This window comes from Helianthus annuus, chromosome 13, assembly GCF_002127325.2.
Source record: "Helianthus annuus cultivar XRQ/B chromosome 13, HanXRQr2.0-SUNRISE, whole genome shotgun sequence".
Classification (NCBI taxonomy): Eukaryota; Viridiplantae; Streptophyta; class Magnoliopsida; order Asterales; family Asteraceae; genus Helianthus; species Helianthus annuus.
The window spans coordinates 36,907,400-36,926,645 of NC_035445.2; the positions used below are offsets into that span (position 1 = coordinate 36,907,400).

Genomic DNA, 19,246 nt, shown 5'->3' on the forward strand with positions numbered 1-19,246 from the left:
TGATTTCCGCACCGAAGCTCTGCCGGTGTGACGATTGAACTGTAAAAGCTGTCAAATCAATAAAACAAGCAGTTAGAGTGAAGTGTGTGCTATTTCTACATTTGTTTCTTATAATTCCGCATCTGAAACACAGGAGATTACCTCTGAACGACTCGTTTGGGTCAGCGTACGATCCTACAGAGATCCTCATATAAGTTGTGCCTTTAGTTTACTTTATTGGTGCTTCATTATAGTTATGATCTTGCTGATATTATAAAGTTTAAGTCCAACATTTGTTTTTATTTATAATCAAATGATTACACAAAGTTTTATAGATATATTAACTCTACAGACTCCCCCTCATCCTTATCACTAACAGGTTCGTACAAAAGAAAAGGTGATATATAATGATAACTAGATCTCTTACAGGTGAGATCTATTTATACTAAGTACGAAAGCTCTGTTTGTGATTGGCTGACATCTAGGAATCAAACATCTGATGTAACTATGCTAAACACTGTTAATTAAGCTAACATTGTTACATTGGAAACAACTGTTAGTCTATCCTCTATTGCTTTGTTCCAAACATCTATTTAGCCAGACAGATGTTTGGTCTTCATGATCAGACCTTTGCTTTAACAGACTTTAGGACTTGAACAAACCTTGCTTCTTCATAAACAGATGTTCCAAGGCTTCAAACAGATGTTAGCTACTCTTCAACAAATGATCTAATTTAGGTGTTCATGATTCACTATCTTTGTGACGAATCTGGTTTATATTTTGGCTTTTGAATATCATCTATGTATATATATATATATATATATATATATATATATATATATATATATATATATATTCCTAATAATATTTACAAATGTTGGCCATTTTGACTTAGCAACCACGCCTTAGTCAATGCCTCCTCCTCGATTTTTGTCCTACTAATTTGCTTCGGTTGGGTGCCTTTCTCGGCACGTTCGCGTACCCGTTGCTTATTTTTTTCCTTTGTAAGTTCGGGGTTGCGTTCGAGCACGTATTCTTCAACCACATCTTCTACCGGCTGAGACAGTCCTACCGGGGGTAGGGGTGATGGGCTTCGCATGTTAAATGGGTTTCGCATTAGCATTTGTGTTTAGTTCACTTGGGTGAAAGCATTGGGGGCTTTTTGGAAATCCGAAAAAGAAAATTGTGATGACCAATTTGGATCGAGTGGTGGAGTGTAGTCGGCTGATGAGAACGGGTTTAGATCTGAGTTGTTTGGGTTGTATGGATCCATAGCTTTCTAAATGTTGGAGGGTATAATTAATAAATGGAGACATCTTGTCAAGAACATTATATCAATATGAAAGAAACTTTATTAATCACCAGTCAACTTACAAACAATACACCCTAAAAATAACTAGAACAAGATCAAAGAATAACGGAACAAAACTGAAGAAGAATCACTCAGCATATGCAAATGCACTATAGGATGATAAAAAAGACCACCACAAAACTCTCGAACACAAACGGAAAACCTCTGTTTGATGAAAGTTCTAGAGAGAGAGATAGAGAGAAAGAAAATGTAGAGACTTCTTGAATGTGATGCATGATCAGAATCCCAAGGTACCAATCTTTTAAAGAAGCCGGACAAAACCCTATGCGCAAAGCAGCAGCCCAACTCTTATAAGCTCATCATCCAGTTAGAAGCCCATCAGCATAACACATAAGCCCATTAGCAAAAAAGCAACATGAAACAAAATAAAAGGAAATAGAGTAAATTACGATTTTGGCACCTATGTTATATCACTTTTACCCTATTAGCCTAAAATAGTATTTTTAACATCTGTACCTCCAAAGGCTCTGTAACTAACTATTTTGGCCCCTGTATCAAACTCAACCCACAACCCATGTTATTTCAATGTCACATGCTCTTCACATGATGGGCAAATAAGTAATTTCACTTCCCCACTTTTGTCACACCCCCAAAATCCACCCGCGGAGTACTACCGCTTGGAGGCGTGACTGACCAGGATCCAGCCACCAATCATACTGAACAGGCATATAAATAGTTATAAAAGTTTAACCAATATGATTGGTGTTTCAAACAAACAAAGTTTAAGTTGCAAGCGGAAGCATAAGTTTAAAGTTATAACATAAGTTCAAATGTTTTTAAATAGAACATGGCACGCAGCAAATCCGTGTCCCACAACGACCCTCCTCCATGCAAGCTCCAGCTGAGTACCTATGGTCCTGCAAAGCATGTAGTAACGAGTCAACAACTAGTTGAGTGAGTTCACGGTTGGGTGTTCGTCTTAGTTGTTTCGAAAACAGTTTCCTTTAACTGGCATCCTGCCGTGGGGGTTACCCCATAGTTTAAAAACGTGACTTGTTCATTCCCAGTTACTCCGACACTCCAGCCGTGGGGGCTACCCCATGTTAGTTATCAGGCATTTCGGCCGTGGGGGCTACCCCATGCGTTCACTAGACTTGTTACCATATCGACTGCTGACTGTAGTCATGTTTATGTGCCCTGAAAACATCAATGTCTATCATCATTGACGTGCCCCAGATCCATTAGTTCACGCCCGTCCTCTGCGGCACGGTGTGAGGTTTGTCAGACCTAAATAGCGCTATCTAACTAATGACCCGCTCGCCATTGGCCCGGCGATTAAGTCGATACAAAAAGGAGGGACTTCGTGATAGAGTTTTAGTCTAGTACGAGTTATCCGTCCACCAGGACGAGGAATTACATTCCTGAACCAACACCGTCCTACCCAAGGAGGACGAGGAACCCACGTTCCTTAACCCCGTTCCCAACCCCAGGGAATCCCATGCTTTGTAGAGGGTGTGAACTCACCTTGGTTTGCTCGGCAATAACACAGAAGGTCAATCAAATTGCAGGTAATCAATTAGGTCCTATCACAGATATTATTCGTATCAGATTCAAGCCAAGTAGTGCACGTATGTTCAACACGTATTGTACACAGGTAATAATCATGGCAACACGTTTAACATTAACAGTCAAACACAACCCAAAGTCCGAGAGTGAGGCCCAAACAGTTGGGCTCGTAGTAACAGGCCCAAAACACACGTCAACAGAACACAGAAGTCCATAAGTCCGGCCCACTAACTAAGCAAGCCCACTAAGGGGTCTCGAGTCGCAACCGGACTCGCAAACGTGGTTTCGAGTTGTGCTGTTATGTTGGTCATGGGTGGTTGCGAGTCGCAACCGTGGTCTCGGCTGATCATGCTAAGGTTTCGAGTCGCAACCTGTGTCGTAACTATGGTCTCGGTTCATCATGCTGTGGTTGCGAGTCGCAACAGGACTCGTAACCTCTGTCGCAACTGGCGGTCTCGACTTGTAATGTTGTGGTTGCGAGTCGCAACCAGGGGTTTCGACTCCCCAACAGTTGCTGATTCTGCACAGTTGTACTATCCAATAACATTCCAATTGCATGCACCCTATTTGTGTACTATCCACTTAAACATGTTTTCTTGTCTAAACATTCATGAACTCAGATCAAACAAGCAGGATTTCAAATATTTAACCCACATTCAAAGCATATTCAACAAGTTCTTCATGTTCTTCAAACATTCAAGCATATTCATAACATATTCAACCTTTGTTCAAGCATATTATGCATTCTTCCTAATTATACACGAACAACTATCAAACACTTGGACTTAATACCACAATCCGGTTCTATACTTAACCGATAATATGACAAATATATACCGATTTCATGCTCAACAAGACTAGTGATTCGATCTTCACTTAAACATCAAGCACTATCCATCCGAAATCAAGCATATTAACCGGTTATCTCATTGTACACATTTGAATCATCATATACATCAAGAACATCATGTAAACACTAATATCCAAACACAATAAACATCATCCTTTGTTCAACAAGTAGTTATTTCCTTTCAAGTAACATTTTTATCATAAACAATCATTTCATGTGCAACAACTTAGCAAACAACCCTAATGTCATAATCATCAATCCAAGCACAAACACAATAAGAATCACTAACCGGTTAAGAGGTAGGAAAGGTGAACTCCAAGTGTCGATTTCCAAGCTTGAGCCGAAATCCTAGTGCCAACCGATTGGGTCCGAAAATGATGTGTGTTTGTGTTCTTAGGGTTTTAGTGAGAGGGAAAGTATGAGAGTGTGGGTGTGTGTAGTCCAAGGAAATGGTGAGTGTGGTCATGAGTGTAGTATTTATACTAGTTCTTCATGATCCACCCAAAAGGGCTTACCAAAACCGGTTAGAGGAGGTCACGGCCCAAAGGCCCAAATCGGTCACTATTCACTCGAGACCTCATGGTCTCGAGTCGGGTCCTTGTCGTCTCGAGTTGGGTTCTCGGTTCACGTAATATACGTACATATATACCATACGTACAAGCAAGCACATAGTCACATAAAATGTTCACTTATGTTATCACATTAACAAGTTACTAGTCACGAAATGTTCCAAGCAAGTTACATCAAGATACAAGAAAGGTTCTAAATTTCGAGTTGTCACATCATCCCCAAGTTGAAAGAAATTTCGTCCCGAAATTTGATGGCACTCACTGAGGAAGCTAGTTAAGTTGTATGGTTTTCCCGGTTATCCTGGGGTGTCACATCCTCCCCCCGTTGATCTGGAATTTCGTCCCGAAATTCCGTAGCTTCAGCCTCAGTAGTGGTTGTATCGTTTGCAAACAGTTGGGGATACTTTTGTTTCATCCGATCTTCGCGCTCCCAGGTGAACTCTGGGCCGCGACGTGAGTTCCAACGAACTCGAACGAGAGGTATTCTAGTGCTCTTGAGGACCTTAACATCCCGGTCCGTGATTTCGACTGGTTCCTCGACGAATTTCAACTGTTCGTCGATCGTGAGTTCCTTCAGAGGAACTACGTGGGTCTCATCTGACAGACACTTCTTCAGATTCGACACATGGAAAACGTTGTGAACTGCACCGAGTTCTGCTGGTAAGTTCAGTCTGTAGGCCACCTTGCCTATTTTCTCAATGATTTCAAAAGGTCCAACGTATCGTGGGTTGAGTTTGCCTCGTTTACCAAAACGAACCACACCCTTCCAGGGTGAAACTTCGAGTAATACCCGCTCCCCAACCTGGAGCTCAAGTGGTTTTCTGACCTTATCGGCGTAGGCCTTCTGACGGTCACGAGCGGCCGCCATGCGTTGTCGTATTTGAGCAATCCGCTCAGTAGTGTCTACCACATGTTCTGGACCAGTGATTTGACTATCCCCCACCTCTGCCCAACAGAGAGGTGACCGGCATTTACGTCCGTACAATGCCTCAAACGGAGCAGCTTTAATGCTAGTGTGGTAGCTGTTATTATACGAGAATTCCACGAGTGGCAGATGCCTTTCCCAGCTGTTGCCAAAGTCGATTACACAAGCGCGAAGCATGTCTTCTAATGTCTGGATAGTGCGCTCGGACTGCCCGTCCGTCTGTGGGTGATACGCTGTGCTCATATCTAATCGTGAGCCAAAGGACTTGTGCATTGCCTGCCACAGCTCTGAAGTAAAACGTGCATCTCGATCAGAGATGATAGAGGTGGGCACCCCGTGCCTCGAAACAACTTCCTTGAGGTATATTTCCGCTAAAGTGGAGAACTTATCCGTCTCCTTAATTGCCAGAAAGTGTGCGGATTTTGTGAGTCGATCCACGATCACCCAGATAGTATCGTTTCCGCGCTGTGATCTAGGTAGGCCAGTAACGAAATCCATGGAAATTTGCTCCCATTTCCATTGTGGTATCTCTGGTTGTTGGAGTAGGCCTGAGGGTTTCTGATATTCTGTCTTGACTCGCGCACAAGTCAAACACTTGCTGACGTATGTTGCTATGTGGGCCTTCATGCTAGGCCACCAATACGTAGTTTTAATGTCGTGGTACATCTTGTCCGAACCAGGGTGTACCGAGTAGCGAGATTTGTGCGCTTCATTCATCACAAGTTCTCGTAAGTCGCCATAGAGTGGGACCCAGATGCGTCCTGTTACGTAGTAAGCACCGTCTTCCTTCTGCTCTAAGCGTTGCCTTGACCCGCGTAGGGCTTCGGCTCTAACGTTTTCTGGTTTCAGTGCTTCTATCTGAGCAGCCCGTATTTGCGAAGGTAGACTAGAATGTATCGTGAGCTGTAAAGCTCTTACGCGCTTAGGCGCAGTGTCCTTTCGACTGAGGGCGTCAGCCACAACATTGGCCTTTCCCGGGTGATACCTGATGGAGCACTCGTAGTCATTCAGTAATTCGACCCATCGTCGTTGCCGCATATTCAGTTCCTTCTGCTTGAATATGTGCTCTAGGCTCCTGTGGTCAGTGTAGATTGCGCACTTGGTTCCGTACAGGTAATGCCGCCATAACTTAAGTGCGAAAACAACAGCTCCCAGCTCTAAATCGTGTGTAGTGTAGTTCTTCTTGTGAACTTTGAGTTGTCGTGAAGCGTAGGCTATAACTTTATCTCGTTGCATCAACACACAACCAAGACCTTGAATTGATGCATCACAATAAACCACAAAATCGTCTGTGCCCTCTGGCAGTGAAAGGATAGGTGCACTACACAGTCTATCCTTTAGATACTGAAAAGCTAACTCTTGTGCATTTCCCCAATGATAGACAACGCCTTTCTGCGTTAACAAGGTGAGAGGCTGCGCGATCTTAGAAAAATCCTTAATGAATCTCCTGTAGTAACCTGCCAATCCCAAGAATTGGCGAATTTCCTTTGGTGTACGAGGTGCAGGCCAGTTCTTAATAGAGTCCACTTTGGATGGATCAACGTGAATCCCATCCTTGTTCACCACGTGTCCTAGGAAATGGACTTCACGAAGCCAGAAGTCGCATTTCGAAAACTTTGCGTAAAGCTGTTCTGTTCGTAGGAGTTCCAAAATAAGCCGTAGATGCTGTTCGTGCTCCTCTTGACTCTTAGAATAGATCAGGATGTCGTCGATGAAGACTATAGCGAACTTGTCCAGGTAGGGCTTGCACACTCGGTTCATCAAATCCATGAAGACTGCGGGTGCGTTTGTCAGCCCAAACGGCATGACCAAAAACTCATAGTGCCCATATCGAGTCCTAAAGGCTGTCTTAGAGACATCCTCCTCTCGAACTCTCAGCTGGTGATATCCCGATCTCAGGTCGATCTTCGAATAGTAGCTCGACCCCTGCAACTGGTCGAACAAGTCGTCAATGCGCGGTAGAGGATAACGATTCTTCACAGTCACCTTGTTGAGTTCTCGATAGTCGATACACATTCTGAAGGTACCATCCTTCTTTTTCACAAATAGTACTGGAGCTCCCCAAGGCGATGAGCTAGGACGAATGAAGCCCTTATCCAAGAGTTCTTGTAGTTGCGTGGAGAGTTCTTCCAACTCTGATGGAGCTAAACGATAAGGTGCACGTGCTATAGGCGCAGCTCCAGGAGCTAGTTCAATCTGAAACTCGACTTGGCGATGGGGCGGAAGACCAGGTAATTCCTCAGGGAATACCTCAGGATAGTCACGTACGACTGGAAAATCCTCTAGCTTCTTCTCTTTCTCTGTGGTATCAGTAACGAGAGCCAAAATCGCAGTGTGGCCCTTTCGTAAGCACTTCTGGGCCTTAAGAAGAGAGATGATGTTCTCAACGGCACTTCTCTTGTCGCCACGAATCATGAGTGGTTCACTACCGGAACCCGGAATACGAACGATCTTCTCGTTGCAAAGAATCTCTGCTCGGTGTTGGGATAACCAATCCATCCCAATGACAACGTCGAAACTACCCAAGACGATAGGAATGAGGTCAATAGAGAAGGTCTGGTTAGCGAGGACAAGTTGGCAACCTTTGACTACGTGCGAGGCCTCCAAACTCTTACCATTTGCTAGCTCTACAGTGTGCTTGGTGTTCAGGGGTGTTGGAATTCGCTTAAGCATTTTACTAACTTCTAGTGACACATAGCTAGTATCGGCACCCGAATCAAATAAGACTGTAACATAAAAGTCGTCGAGAAGGAACTTACCCGTCACCACGTTGGGATCATTCCTTGCTTCACCTTGACTAATCACGAACACTCGTCCCCTAGCACCATTGTTGTTGTTGTGGTTCCCATTGTTACCATTCCCATGATTGTTGTTGTTGTTGTTCTGGTTCAGTTGAGGACAATCTTTCTTGAAGTGGCCTTCAGCTCCACACTGAAAGCATCCTTTGTTGTTACCCTGTTGCTGTCGCTGGTTCTGTTGAGGTTGCTGACGATTCTGATTGGCGGGATATGCTCTCCTGCAATCCTTTGCAACATGACCAGGCTTGTTGCACCGATGACAGTTGCCCCTGGTGCATGGCCCACTGTGGTGTAGGTTGCAACGATTGCATTTGGGGTGATTCCCCTTGTACCCACCATGACTTTGACCACCAGACGATTGCTGACTGGGGCTCTTGTGGTCGTCAGTCTTTCTCTGCTGAGACTGAGATTGCACAGAAGTTGAACCCTTGCTTGAAGTTCCATCCCATTTCCGTTTGTTCTCGCTAGAGGTACCAGAAGTAGTTGCAGCACCTATGCGCTTTGGTAACTTGTTCTGCTCCACCGCCTGATCAGTAAGGCGGTGAGCCAACTGAACAACCTGCTGGATAGTAGTCAAGTTTGCTGAAGTCACATGGCTTTGGATCTCTGGCACCAAGCCCTTGAGGTAGAGTTCAATTCGCTTATACGGAGGGTCCACCATAGTAGGACACAACAAGGCAAGCTCATGCGATCTCTTAGTATATGCCTCAATCTCTGACCCCGTCATCTTGAGATTGTAGAACTCATCTTCCAGCTTATGGATATCATCGCGGCTGCAGTATTCCTCCTTGACCATTTCCTTGAAAGTTTCCCATGGGGTGGCGTTGGCAGCAACGAACCCCAGCATTTGCACTTGAGCATTCCACCACGTGAGGGCCAAACCATCGAGAGTACCAGTAGCATACTTTACCCTGCGCGCTTCAGGGCATTCACACATTTCGAACACAGATTCCAGTTTCTCAAACCAGTGTAGGAGACCTACTGCTCCTTCAGTTCCGCTAAAAGTAGTGGGTCGGCAGTCCATAAAGGTCTTAAAAGTGCACACCGGTGCCTGAGCATATTCACCTAAGGTAGGTGAAAGAAAGACAGAGTTTAACACAAAGGTTGGTTCACAAGAGTAGGATCCTAAAGATCCTAGGACAAGTTCGGGCTGCAGGATATACCTCCTGCGTGTGCAGCTGCGAGTGCTGCGGCAACTCGCTCGTTGATCAAAGCCGTCAACTGGGCTTGTGTCATGTTAACGCGTCCAGACATGATTCTTCATAACAAGAGTAATACGAGTGAGAGAGGTTCGCGAGAGTACGGTAGTAGGATAGAGTAAGCACGCACGTGTTCAAGCAACAGTAGTTATACTAATCAAGCATACCATGAGCAATGTACTACGTAACTAACAAGTAGGCAATATACACATATCATATTACCTAGTATGTCGAGCCTTGCATGTGGAGTGGAGCGTCGTTGTGGATCGTTGAGCACTATACCGGTTATAGTCTGGTTTTAACAAAAACGTTTCTCCTTTATTAAAACCTAGTTCACTATAACCAATGGCTCTGATACCAATCTGTCACACCCCCAAAATCCACCCGCGGAGTACTACCGCTTGGAGGCGTGACTGACCAGGATCCAGCCACCAATCATACTGAACAGGCATATAAATAGTTATAAAAGTTTAACCAATATGATTGGTGTTTCAAACAAACAAAGTTTAAGTTGCAAGCGGAAGCATAAGTTTAAAGTTATAACATAAGTTCAAATGTTTTCAAATAGAACATGGCACGCAGCAAATCCGTGTCCCACAACGACCCTCCTCCATGCAAGCTCCAGCTGAGTACCTATGGTCCTGCAAAGCATGTAGTAACGAGTCAACAACTAGTTGAGTGAGTTCACGGTTGGGTGTTCGTCTTAGTTGTTTCGAAAACAGTTTCCTTTAACTGGCATCCTGCCGTGGGGGGTTACCCCATAGTTTAAAAACGTGACTTATTCATTCCCAGTTACTCCGACACTCCAGCCGTGGGGGCTACCCCATGTTAGTTATCAGGCATTTCGGCCGTGGGGGCTAACCCATGTTAGTTATCAGGCATTTCGGCCGTGGGGGCTACCCCATGCGTTCACTAGACTTGTTACCATATCGACTGCTGACTGTAGTCATGTTTATGTGCCTTGAAAACATCAATGTCTATCATCATTGACGTGCCCCAGATCCATTAGTTCACGCCCGTCCTCTACGGCACGGTGTGAGGTTTGTCAGACCTAAATAGCGCTATCTAACTAATGACCCGCTCGCCATTGGCCCGGCGATTAAGTCGATACAAAAAGGAGGGACTTCGTGATAGAGTTTTAGTCTAGTACGAGTTATCCGTCCACCAGGACGAGGAATTATATTCCTGAACCAACACCGTCCTACCCAAGGAGGATGAGGAACCCACGTTCCTTAACCCCGTTCCCAACCCCAGGGAATCCCATGCTTTGTAGAGGGTGTGAACTCACCTTGGTTTGCTCGGCAATAACACAGAAGGTCAATCAAATTGCAGGTAATCAATTAGGTCCTATCACAGATATTATTCGTATCAGATTCAAGCCAAGCAGTGCACGTATGTTCAACACGTATTGTACACAGGTAATAATCATGGCAACACGTTTAACATTAACAGTCAAACACAACCCAAAGTCCGAGAGTGGGGCCCAAACAGTTGGGCTCGTAGTAACAGGCCCAAAACACACGTCAACAGAACACAGAAGTCCATAAGTCCGGCCCACTAACTAAGCAAGCCCACTAAGGGGTCTCGAGTCGCAACCGGACTCGCAAACGTGGTTTCGAGTTGTGCTGTTATGTTGGTCATGGGTGGTTGCGAGTCGCAACCGTGGTCTCGGCTGATCATGCTAAGGTTTCGAGTCGCAACCTGTGTCGTAACTATGGTCTCGGTTCATCATGCTGTGGTTGCGAGTCGCAACAGGACTCGTAACCTCTGTCGCAACTGGCGGTCTCGACTTGTAATGTTGTGGTTGCGAGTCGCAACCAGGGGTTTCGACTCCCCAACAGTTGCTGATTCTGCACAGTTGTACTATCCAATAACATTCCAATTGCATGCACCCTATTTGTGTACTATCCACTTAAACATGTTTTCTTGTCTAAACATTCATGAACTCAGATCAAACAAGCAGGATTTCAAATATTTAACCCACATTCAAAGCATATTCAACAAGTTCTTCATGTTCTTCAAACATTCAAGCATATTCATAACATATTCAACCTTTGTTCAAGCATATTATGCATTCTTCCTAATTATACACGAACAACTATCAAACACTTGGACTTAATACCACAATCCGGTTCTATACTTAACCGATAATATGACAAATATATACCGATTTCATGCTCAACAAGACTAGTGATTCGATCTTCACTTAAACATCAAGCACTATCCATCCGAAATCAAGCATATTAACCGGTTATCTCATTGTACACATTTGAATCATCATATACATCAAGAACATCATGTAAACACTAATATCCAAACACAATAAACATCATCCTTTGTTCAACAAGTAGTTATTTCCTTTCAAGTAACATTTTTATCATAAACAATCATTTCATGTGCAACAACTTAGCAAACAACCCTAATGTCATAATCATCAATCCAAGCACAAACACAATAAGAATCACTAACCGGTTAAGAGGTAGGAAAGGTGAACTCCAAGTGTCGATTTCCAAGCTTGAGCTGAAATCCTAGTGCCAACCGATTGGGTCCGAAAATGATGTGTGTTTGTGTTCTTAGGGTTTTAGTGAGAGGGAAAGTATGAGAGTGTGGGTGTGTGTAGTCCAAGGAAATGGTGAGTGTGGTCATGAGTGTAGTATTTATACTAGTTCTTCATGATCCACCCAAAAGGGCTTACCAAAACCGGTTAGAGGAGGTCACGGCCCAAAGGCCCAAATCGGTCACTATTCACTCGAGACCTCATGGTCTCGAGTCGGGTCCTTGTCGTCTCGAGTTGGGTTCTCGGTTCACGTAATATACATACATATATACCATACATACAAGCAAGCACATAGTCACATAAAATGTTCACTTATGTTATCACATTAACAAGTTACTAGTCACGAAATGTTCCAAGCAAGTTACATCAAGATACAAGAAAGGTTCTAAATTTTGAGTTGTCACAACTTTACTAACAAAACCCCTGCCTTTTTCTCTGTCACTTCATATTCTTCACCCATTTTTCTCTATCACTTTAAACTGAGGAACATACCCAACTGTATGTATAATTATCCTTAGGTGGCAGATGCTTATGATTCCTAGGAACAGACTTAACAAGCAACCCAACAAACCCAGCAGAAAGCAACAATCCAACCGCCCAAACAAAGATCTTACGGCTGACAACAACACACCCAAGATCCACATACTTCTTCTTGTTCTTGTTCTTGTTCTTCTTCTTCTTCTTCTTCTTCTTCTTCTTCTTCTTCTTCTTCTGTTCTCCATGACCCAACAACCAACTTTGCTGAGTCTCATCCAACCCCCATGACAATGGCGTGCGGTCAAACTCGTTCAGGTTCCGGTTCCGGTCGTCGTCGATAGCGGAGTCTGCTGTGTTCATTTCTAATGGGCCGCCCCATGGATCCCTACTGTACATACTCATGGTTTGAGTTGTTTAGAGTTGGGGTTTGTGTTGAGATATGAAGCAGGTGGAAGTTGGAATATGTGTGGAAGACGATGGCTGGGTGGGTGGGGGTAGTAAAGTAAAGTAAAGTAAAGTAAAGTAAAGTAAAGTAAAGTGAAGATTGAAGACAATTTGGAAAGGGCAGGGGTTTTGTTCCTCAGTATAAAGTGATAGAGAAAAATGGGTGAAGAAGATGGAGTGAGAGAGAAAAAGGCAGGGATTTTGTTAGTAAAGTGGGGAGGTGAAATTACTTATTTTCCCATCATGTGAAGAGCATGTGACATTTAATTAATCTGGGTTATGGGTTGAGTTAGATGTAGGGCCAAAATACTTAGTTACAGAGACGTTGGGGGTACAGGTGTTAAAAAAAATCTATTTTGGGCTAATAGGGTAAAAGTGATATAACCACAGGGGCCAAAATCATAATTTACACAAGGAAATATTATAAGAAGCATATAGAACTCAAATAAAAATAAAGGACATAAAATATAACATATATATGTATATATATATAGGGTAGGGATCCTAAGAGAAGTCCACCCTATTTGAGAAACTTGAGAAGCAATCTAGACCAAACATTTTCCCTAAGCAAAAAATGCAAAAAAAGGTGAAAAAAATGCAATTTTTTATTTTTTTTTTGGAAAAATCGCAGCTTTTTCTTTAAGGATTAATTTTTTTATTTTTAAAATTTTTTTTTTTTTTGGGATTTATACACATGTGTATATTGTTAATCTTTTAACTATACATATATGTATATTGACAATTATACATGTATGTATATACATGTTTAAAATTGAAAAAATATGTGTTATAAATCCTAAACCTTATACCATAAACAATAAAGCTAAACCTTAATGCTAAACCCTAAACACTAAAGCTAAACCCTAATGCTAAACCCGAAAGCTAAACCCTAATTCTAAATCCTAAAGCTAAACCCAAATGCTAAACCCTAAAGCTAAAACTAAACCTTAAAGCTAAACCCTTATTGCTAAACCCTAAAGATAAAGCTAAACCCAAAAGTTAAAGCTAAACCCTAATGCTAAACCCTAAATACTATTACTAAACCCTAACGCTAAACCCTAAAGCTAAACCCTAAACCATAAAGCTAAACCTTAAACCCTAATGCTAAACCCTAAATAACACTTATTTTTCAATTTTAAACATGTATATACATATATGTATAATTATTAACAATATACACATCTGTATAAATCCCCAAAAAATAAAAAAAAATAAAAAAATTAAATTCTTAAAGAAAAACCTGCGATTTTTCCAAAAAAAAAAAAATTTGCATTTTTTTACATTTTTTTTTTTGCATTTTTTTGCATAAAGAAAATGTATGGTCCAGAATGTTTCTCAAGTTTCTCAAATAGCCTACTACTTTTCACATGATCCTTATCCTATATATAGAGATATATATATATATATAGTGTGAGATTCATTGGGGAACACTAAAAAAGTGAGGAACCGGGAAACACTCTTAAAAATTTAACTTAACATATTAAAAATTAATTTTTTAAACATCTTTTTCAGCCCTTCTCCTTATATATACTTGTAGAAGCATTTTTAATAAAAAAAATCAAAACTAAAAATATTAAAAAAAACAATTAAAAAATAGCTAAAAAAATTTTTTTAGAAAAATTATTTTTTTTATTCGACTAGTTTCTCCTCCTGAAAATTTAAAAAAAATAATTTTTAACATGTTAAGTTAATTCTATAAGATATAACTGTTTTTTAAACATTTTTTTTTATATTTTTAGTTATTGATTTTTTAATTAAAAATGTTTCTACTTGTATTTATAAGAAAAAGCGCCGAAAAAAATTTAGAAAATTTTTTTTTAACATGTTAAGTATAATTTTTAAGAGTGTTCCCCCGTTCCCCACTTTTTTAATGTTTCCCAATGAATCCTCCTATATATATATATATATATATACATATATATATACTAGTCGTTTACCCGCGCGATGCAGCGGGAAACATATCACTTAGCTTGGTGAGTTTAGGGCTATGTACGGGGCTGTTCGGTTTTGAGCCATAACCAAAACCAAATTCACGATGCAACGGAAAACACAACACTTGTTAGTAATTCTAAGGGTGTGAATAAGCAGGTTCTGTTCAGTTTCGGTTAAGATACTTCAAAACCGGTCATGGGGATTTAATGACGTTTGTGCACCCACTTATTAATCACATTCACATTTACACATCATCAATAACTATATATAAATGCAAACATTTGACTCAAATATGTATGGAAGTGATTATCAATCGAAAAATGACATTGAAACCATTCATTCATAACTATAAATAAATGCAAAAGGTCTTCATCTTCTTGACCACAATACTATACTTTGATTACAACTTCTTTTTTAACAAACATTATATCGGAATGTCAAGGAAAAATATTAACACAATTGTATTTTGCCTTTTTTTTTTAAAAGCTAACAAACAAGTAGTAGAGAATGTGAAATATTGATCGTCACATATTTTAAATTTTGAAACTTCTGGTTAACACCTATTATCAAAAAATTGCTTTGTCAAATGGGTTTGTGGGAAGTGCTTTGATTATAATGTATCAAAGTGTGGCTATGTAGGGAAGCTAATAGAAAGAATTCAAGTGGATTATCATATATACTAAACAACTTTCATGAATCAAGAGTACACAAAGTGATACCAAGTCAAGAATATATTTTCAATTTGCAATATAACGCATCTATTTGACTTGAACTAAATAATCACCTATACCCGAAATCAAAATCATTACGCTAGATGTTCATTAAGTCGATGGATATCCATACAGATGTGTCCATGCGATTCAACCAGCAAGTTCCTAAAACGGTTGTCCTCTATGCCAGTGTTTTTATAACTGGCCATTTCGTTGAACATACCACCCTAACGGTCCATTAGGCAAACCAACTTCAGAAAGAAACTGCTGAACGTGAAAATAATTTAAAAATTATAAAATTTATATACAAGTAACAAAAAAACTACGAAAGTGATTTATCTTTTCCTATTTGCAATGCTAACAAAAATGAGCTTAGAATAAGCAAAACAAAGAGGCTGTAAATGAATTCGTAGATGAGATTTTACTATTTTAGAAAAGAAAATACGTTAAAATAAATTAAAAAGGCTTTGAAAATCTAGTCCAACCATCAATCCGGTTCGCCAGTTCAACTACCAGCACAGAACCCGCCGACCCAAATGAAGGCGGTTCAAGATAGCTTGACTGGGCCGCTTGTGTAGCTAGTTTCCGCTCCGACGGGCCAATATGGTTTGGTACTGTGAACAGTTGCAGAAAATGGATGTCATATGCGCGTGTATCGAGAAAGCCATTTCTATAACTAAAATGTTGATGAGCCTCCATTAATGCCAAACTGTGAAAAGGTTTTGAAGACAAAATAAGCCAAAGTCAAGCATAGTACTTTCTATATGGAGTTTTTTTATACTGATCCTATAAAAATATTTCGCATTTGTTTTTTATTTATAAATGGTATCTATTATACAACTTGATGCCAATATAAACTCCTTTAAAAATGAAATACAGTTTATTGGAAAGTACATTGTTTGACTTTCAGAAGTCAACTTATGTTTTTGGAACTGAATGAACCTTGTTACTTCTATGTTGCCTTGTATGTGGGGCCTACTGGCACACGTCGCCTTTTCGTACTTTCATGCGTAGCAACTACATCCGTAGATCTTGATCCCTCTGAGTAAGGGCTCACTTAATATCATAGTTAGTGAACTCAACAGTTACCATATTCCTATGCCAATGACTGCAATGATTAATATTACCTTGATCAAGTAAGTTTGTTTCTAGATCTTGATCTGTGTATGGGTCTCCAACAACTGTTCCAAACGGCACACACTCTTTCCATCCCCATGTTCCAAACGGCACACACTCTTGAATAACTCCTTTTGGGAAATTTGTACGCGTAAATAAGAGACTTTGAAAGGCTTTGAAAACTCATTCTCCATTTAAATTAATTGTGTTTAACCTATTTAAATGGTTTGAGATAAAAAGACGACCCACAGTGACCCATTCATAGGTAAAATGGTTGAACTTAAGACCCCCACAAGAGGTAAAAAAATGAAATTTGCAGTTTAAAAAAATGTTATGGCTGACTTTTATATCGTCATTTAATGACCAGGTAGCGATAACTAAGACCCACATTGACCATTTTCACATGTATACCTGTATTAGAGCAATGTCTAAGAGCACGACTAACTTTCACAAAATTTCTCCAAGGATACCTTTGAAAGCCGCCCGGGTACATAAGCACTGTCGGAAAGAACAAAACACAATATCATTAATTTGAAATGAATACATAATTGACGAAAAGTTACCTGGTGTTCATCACCAACTTCCTATTTTATGACCAGTTTTCTGTCGGATGAAATTAACATTCCAACAAAGGAACATACAGTCTGTAAACATGGCTCAGTGCCGCTACGGCTGCAAACAGAGATGCCACGCCAAGTAGCAAGCCACCATCATCGCCGGATAATGCTTCAAATCCCAAATTAATCAACAAACATACAGTCTGTACTTTTCACCACGAACATAAAAAAGCCTATCTTTTCATTACTACTGGCAACAGCACAACCACCAACATCACAGCCGAATCAATAGCGAGAAAGATGGGTCAGAACACAGATTTGTAAGAAATGGGTACGAAAAATACACAAAACTTCATTAACACAAAGACTAAAAGCCAAGTTGACCCGTTTCTTTTCAAGCTAATAACTTTTCAAGCTATTTCTATAACATACTTTTATGGTCCTGGGATTGCTCAAAATGCAAGTATTAGTGCAGTGATGAGTTAGCAAAAATAATAATAAATGGATAAATGTACCCTCTATAAGGTCAAACCAACTTACACTACTAATCATTAACCAAATCTTACCACCGATAACACAACTATAACACAACAGATTTCTAACTAATTGGTTACTGGTTACCTGATGAAGTTGTCATGAAATATACGGAAGGGCGGCTTCTTGTCCGTTATCAGCGGCAATGGCTGGTTCCTCCATACTTCAACTAACAAAAAAAACGTTAATTAACTCAACCTAATTCATAACAATCAAACTATACAAAAAAAAAATAAATAACAAATAACCCTTTTAATGGGAGTTTAATTATGGGTATTATCATGACAGAACCGGTTTCAGAATGAAAAGTGTGGAACCAAACAACTGGCGATTACACAGAGCAAAATCTAAAATTATACCAGCTATAGAGGTCTTAGGGTGGCCGATCTACACAAAGATGTCACAAGCAAGATGAGAACAGGTCACCGCAGCTTGCCAGAACTTTGCCAAAACCCTGTATGAACTCCTCAGGTTTCTATGTGATGTCGTTCTACAATATCCACAAACATATTGAATAAGATGGTTAATTCATGAATACAAACTAAAAAGTAAAACAAAAAAACCAAGCAACTGAAACAAAGATGAAGTTATTTACCATTTGGAGTGACGCAACATTACCAATTAACACAGCCTTCCTCTTGTAAAAGCTCAAAGGCACCTCATTTCCACGAATATCCTGTAAACTTAATTCCAAATAGAGTCAACATTTGACTTTCTAGAATCCACATACAGTAATTTCAAATTCTCAGATTCTACACCAGTTTTGTAACGTAAACAAAATCCAGTCCCATTATTACATGAAGTTTGTTATAGTAAAAACTAATAATCAACAAGAATTTATAAAAAAAAAAAAACTAAGAACTCATAAAGGCTAGCCAGATGGTTCACAGATCAAGATCGTTTCATGTTGGAGCTCCAGCAAACCGCGTTTCGCCACCATGTCTGCAGCCATCAACAATCACTATCTGGTAGCCAAACATCCATCTGTCATCAAAATATAGCCTAATAAATAACCCAAAACCCTAATTTTTCGAATCAAAGAGCAGCAGGATATCCACACACAGAGCACCGGCTCTTCTACAAATGTCATGTAGCAGGATACAACACATAAGTAAGAAATTTTTTGAATCAGTGTGAGAAATCGAGAGGACTTACGGTGGTGGTTGTTGCGAGTCGTAGTGGTGGTTGCGAATGACGGTAGTGGCTGCAATTGGGGTCTCCGACTCTCCGGTGAAAGGCTAGATCTGAATGGAGAATGCATTGAGATTTCTTTATCGGCTAGATCTTCTTGGAGAAAAACCCTAGATCCAGATCTGGATTCGCCAGAGAGAGAGGAGCAGGAAGCGGGTGATTTTGAAATGTTTTGAAATGAATGAACCCTAATGTATCCACTTTTTTAGTATAAGGGTATAAGTGGAAAGTGAAGTTTTATGGTGCTTAAAACACTTGTACATCATGCTTTAGGTGTGTTTTAAAGAAATTTTAATGACGTTAAGAAGTCCTTTGGATATGTATATTATATATAGTATATATATATATATATATATATATATATATATATATATATATATATATATAGGGTCAGGATTTAGAGAGAACGGTGTAAGAACGGTGAGAACGATTTTGGCGGTGACATGTGGCATTGATGTTAAATTACACTAAGGGGTAATATTGTCAAAAAACCCACTCACATGAACTGGGTGTTCAAATAAAACACCATA

General features: G+C 40.4%; 1 long non-coding RNA gene across 14 annotated transcripts; it reads right to left on the reverse strand.

The window, feature by feature from the left end:
* Positions 1-15,586: 15,586 nt before the first annotated feature.
* Positions 15,587-18,929, reverse strand: LOC110897799. 14 transcript variants are annotated; one of them, XR_004877567.1, is made up of 7 exons: positions 18,681-18,929; positions 18,121-18,509; positions 17,885-18,015; positions 17,613-17,694; positions 16,846-16,932; positions 16,261-16,565; positions 15,587-16,027 (listed from the first exon to the last, which is right to left on the reverse strand). It is a non-coding gene; the product is annotated as an uncharacterized LOC110897799 (long non-coding RNA). The 14 variants fall into 14 exon arrangements; XR_004877566.1 differs by having other exon boundaries at positions 16,998-17,694; XR_004877568.1 differs by having other exon boundaries at positions 16,261-16,359; positions 16,446-16,565; positions 16,846-17,694.
* Positions 18,930-19,246: the final 317 nt, after the last annotated feature.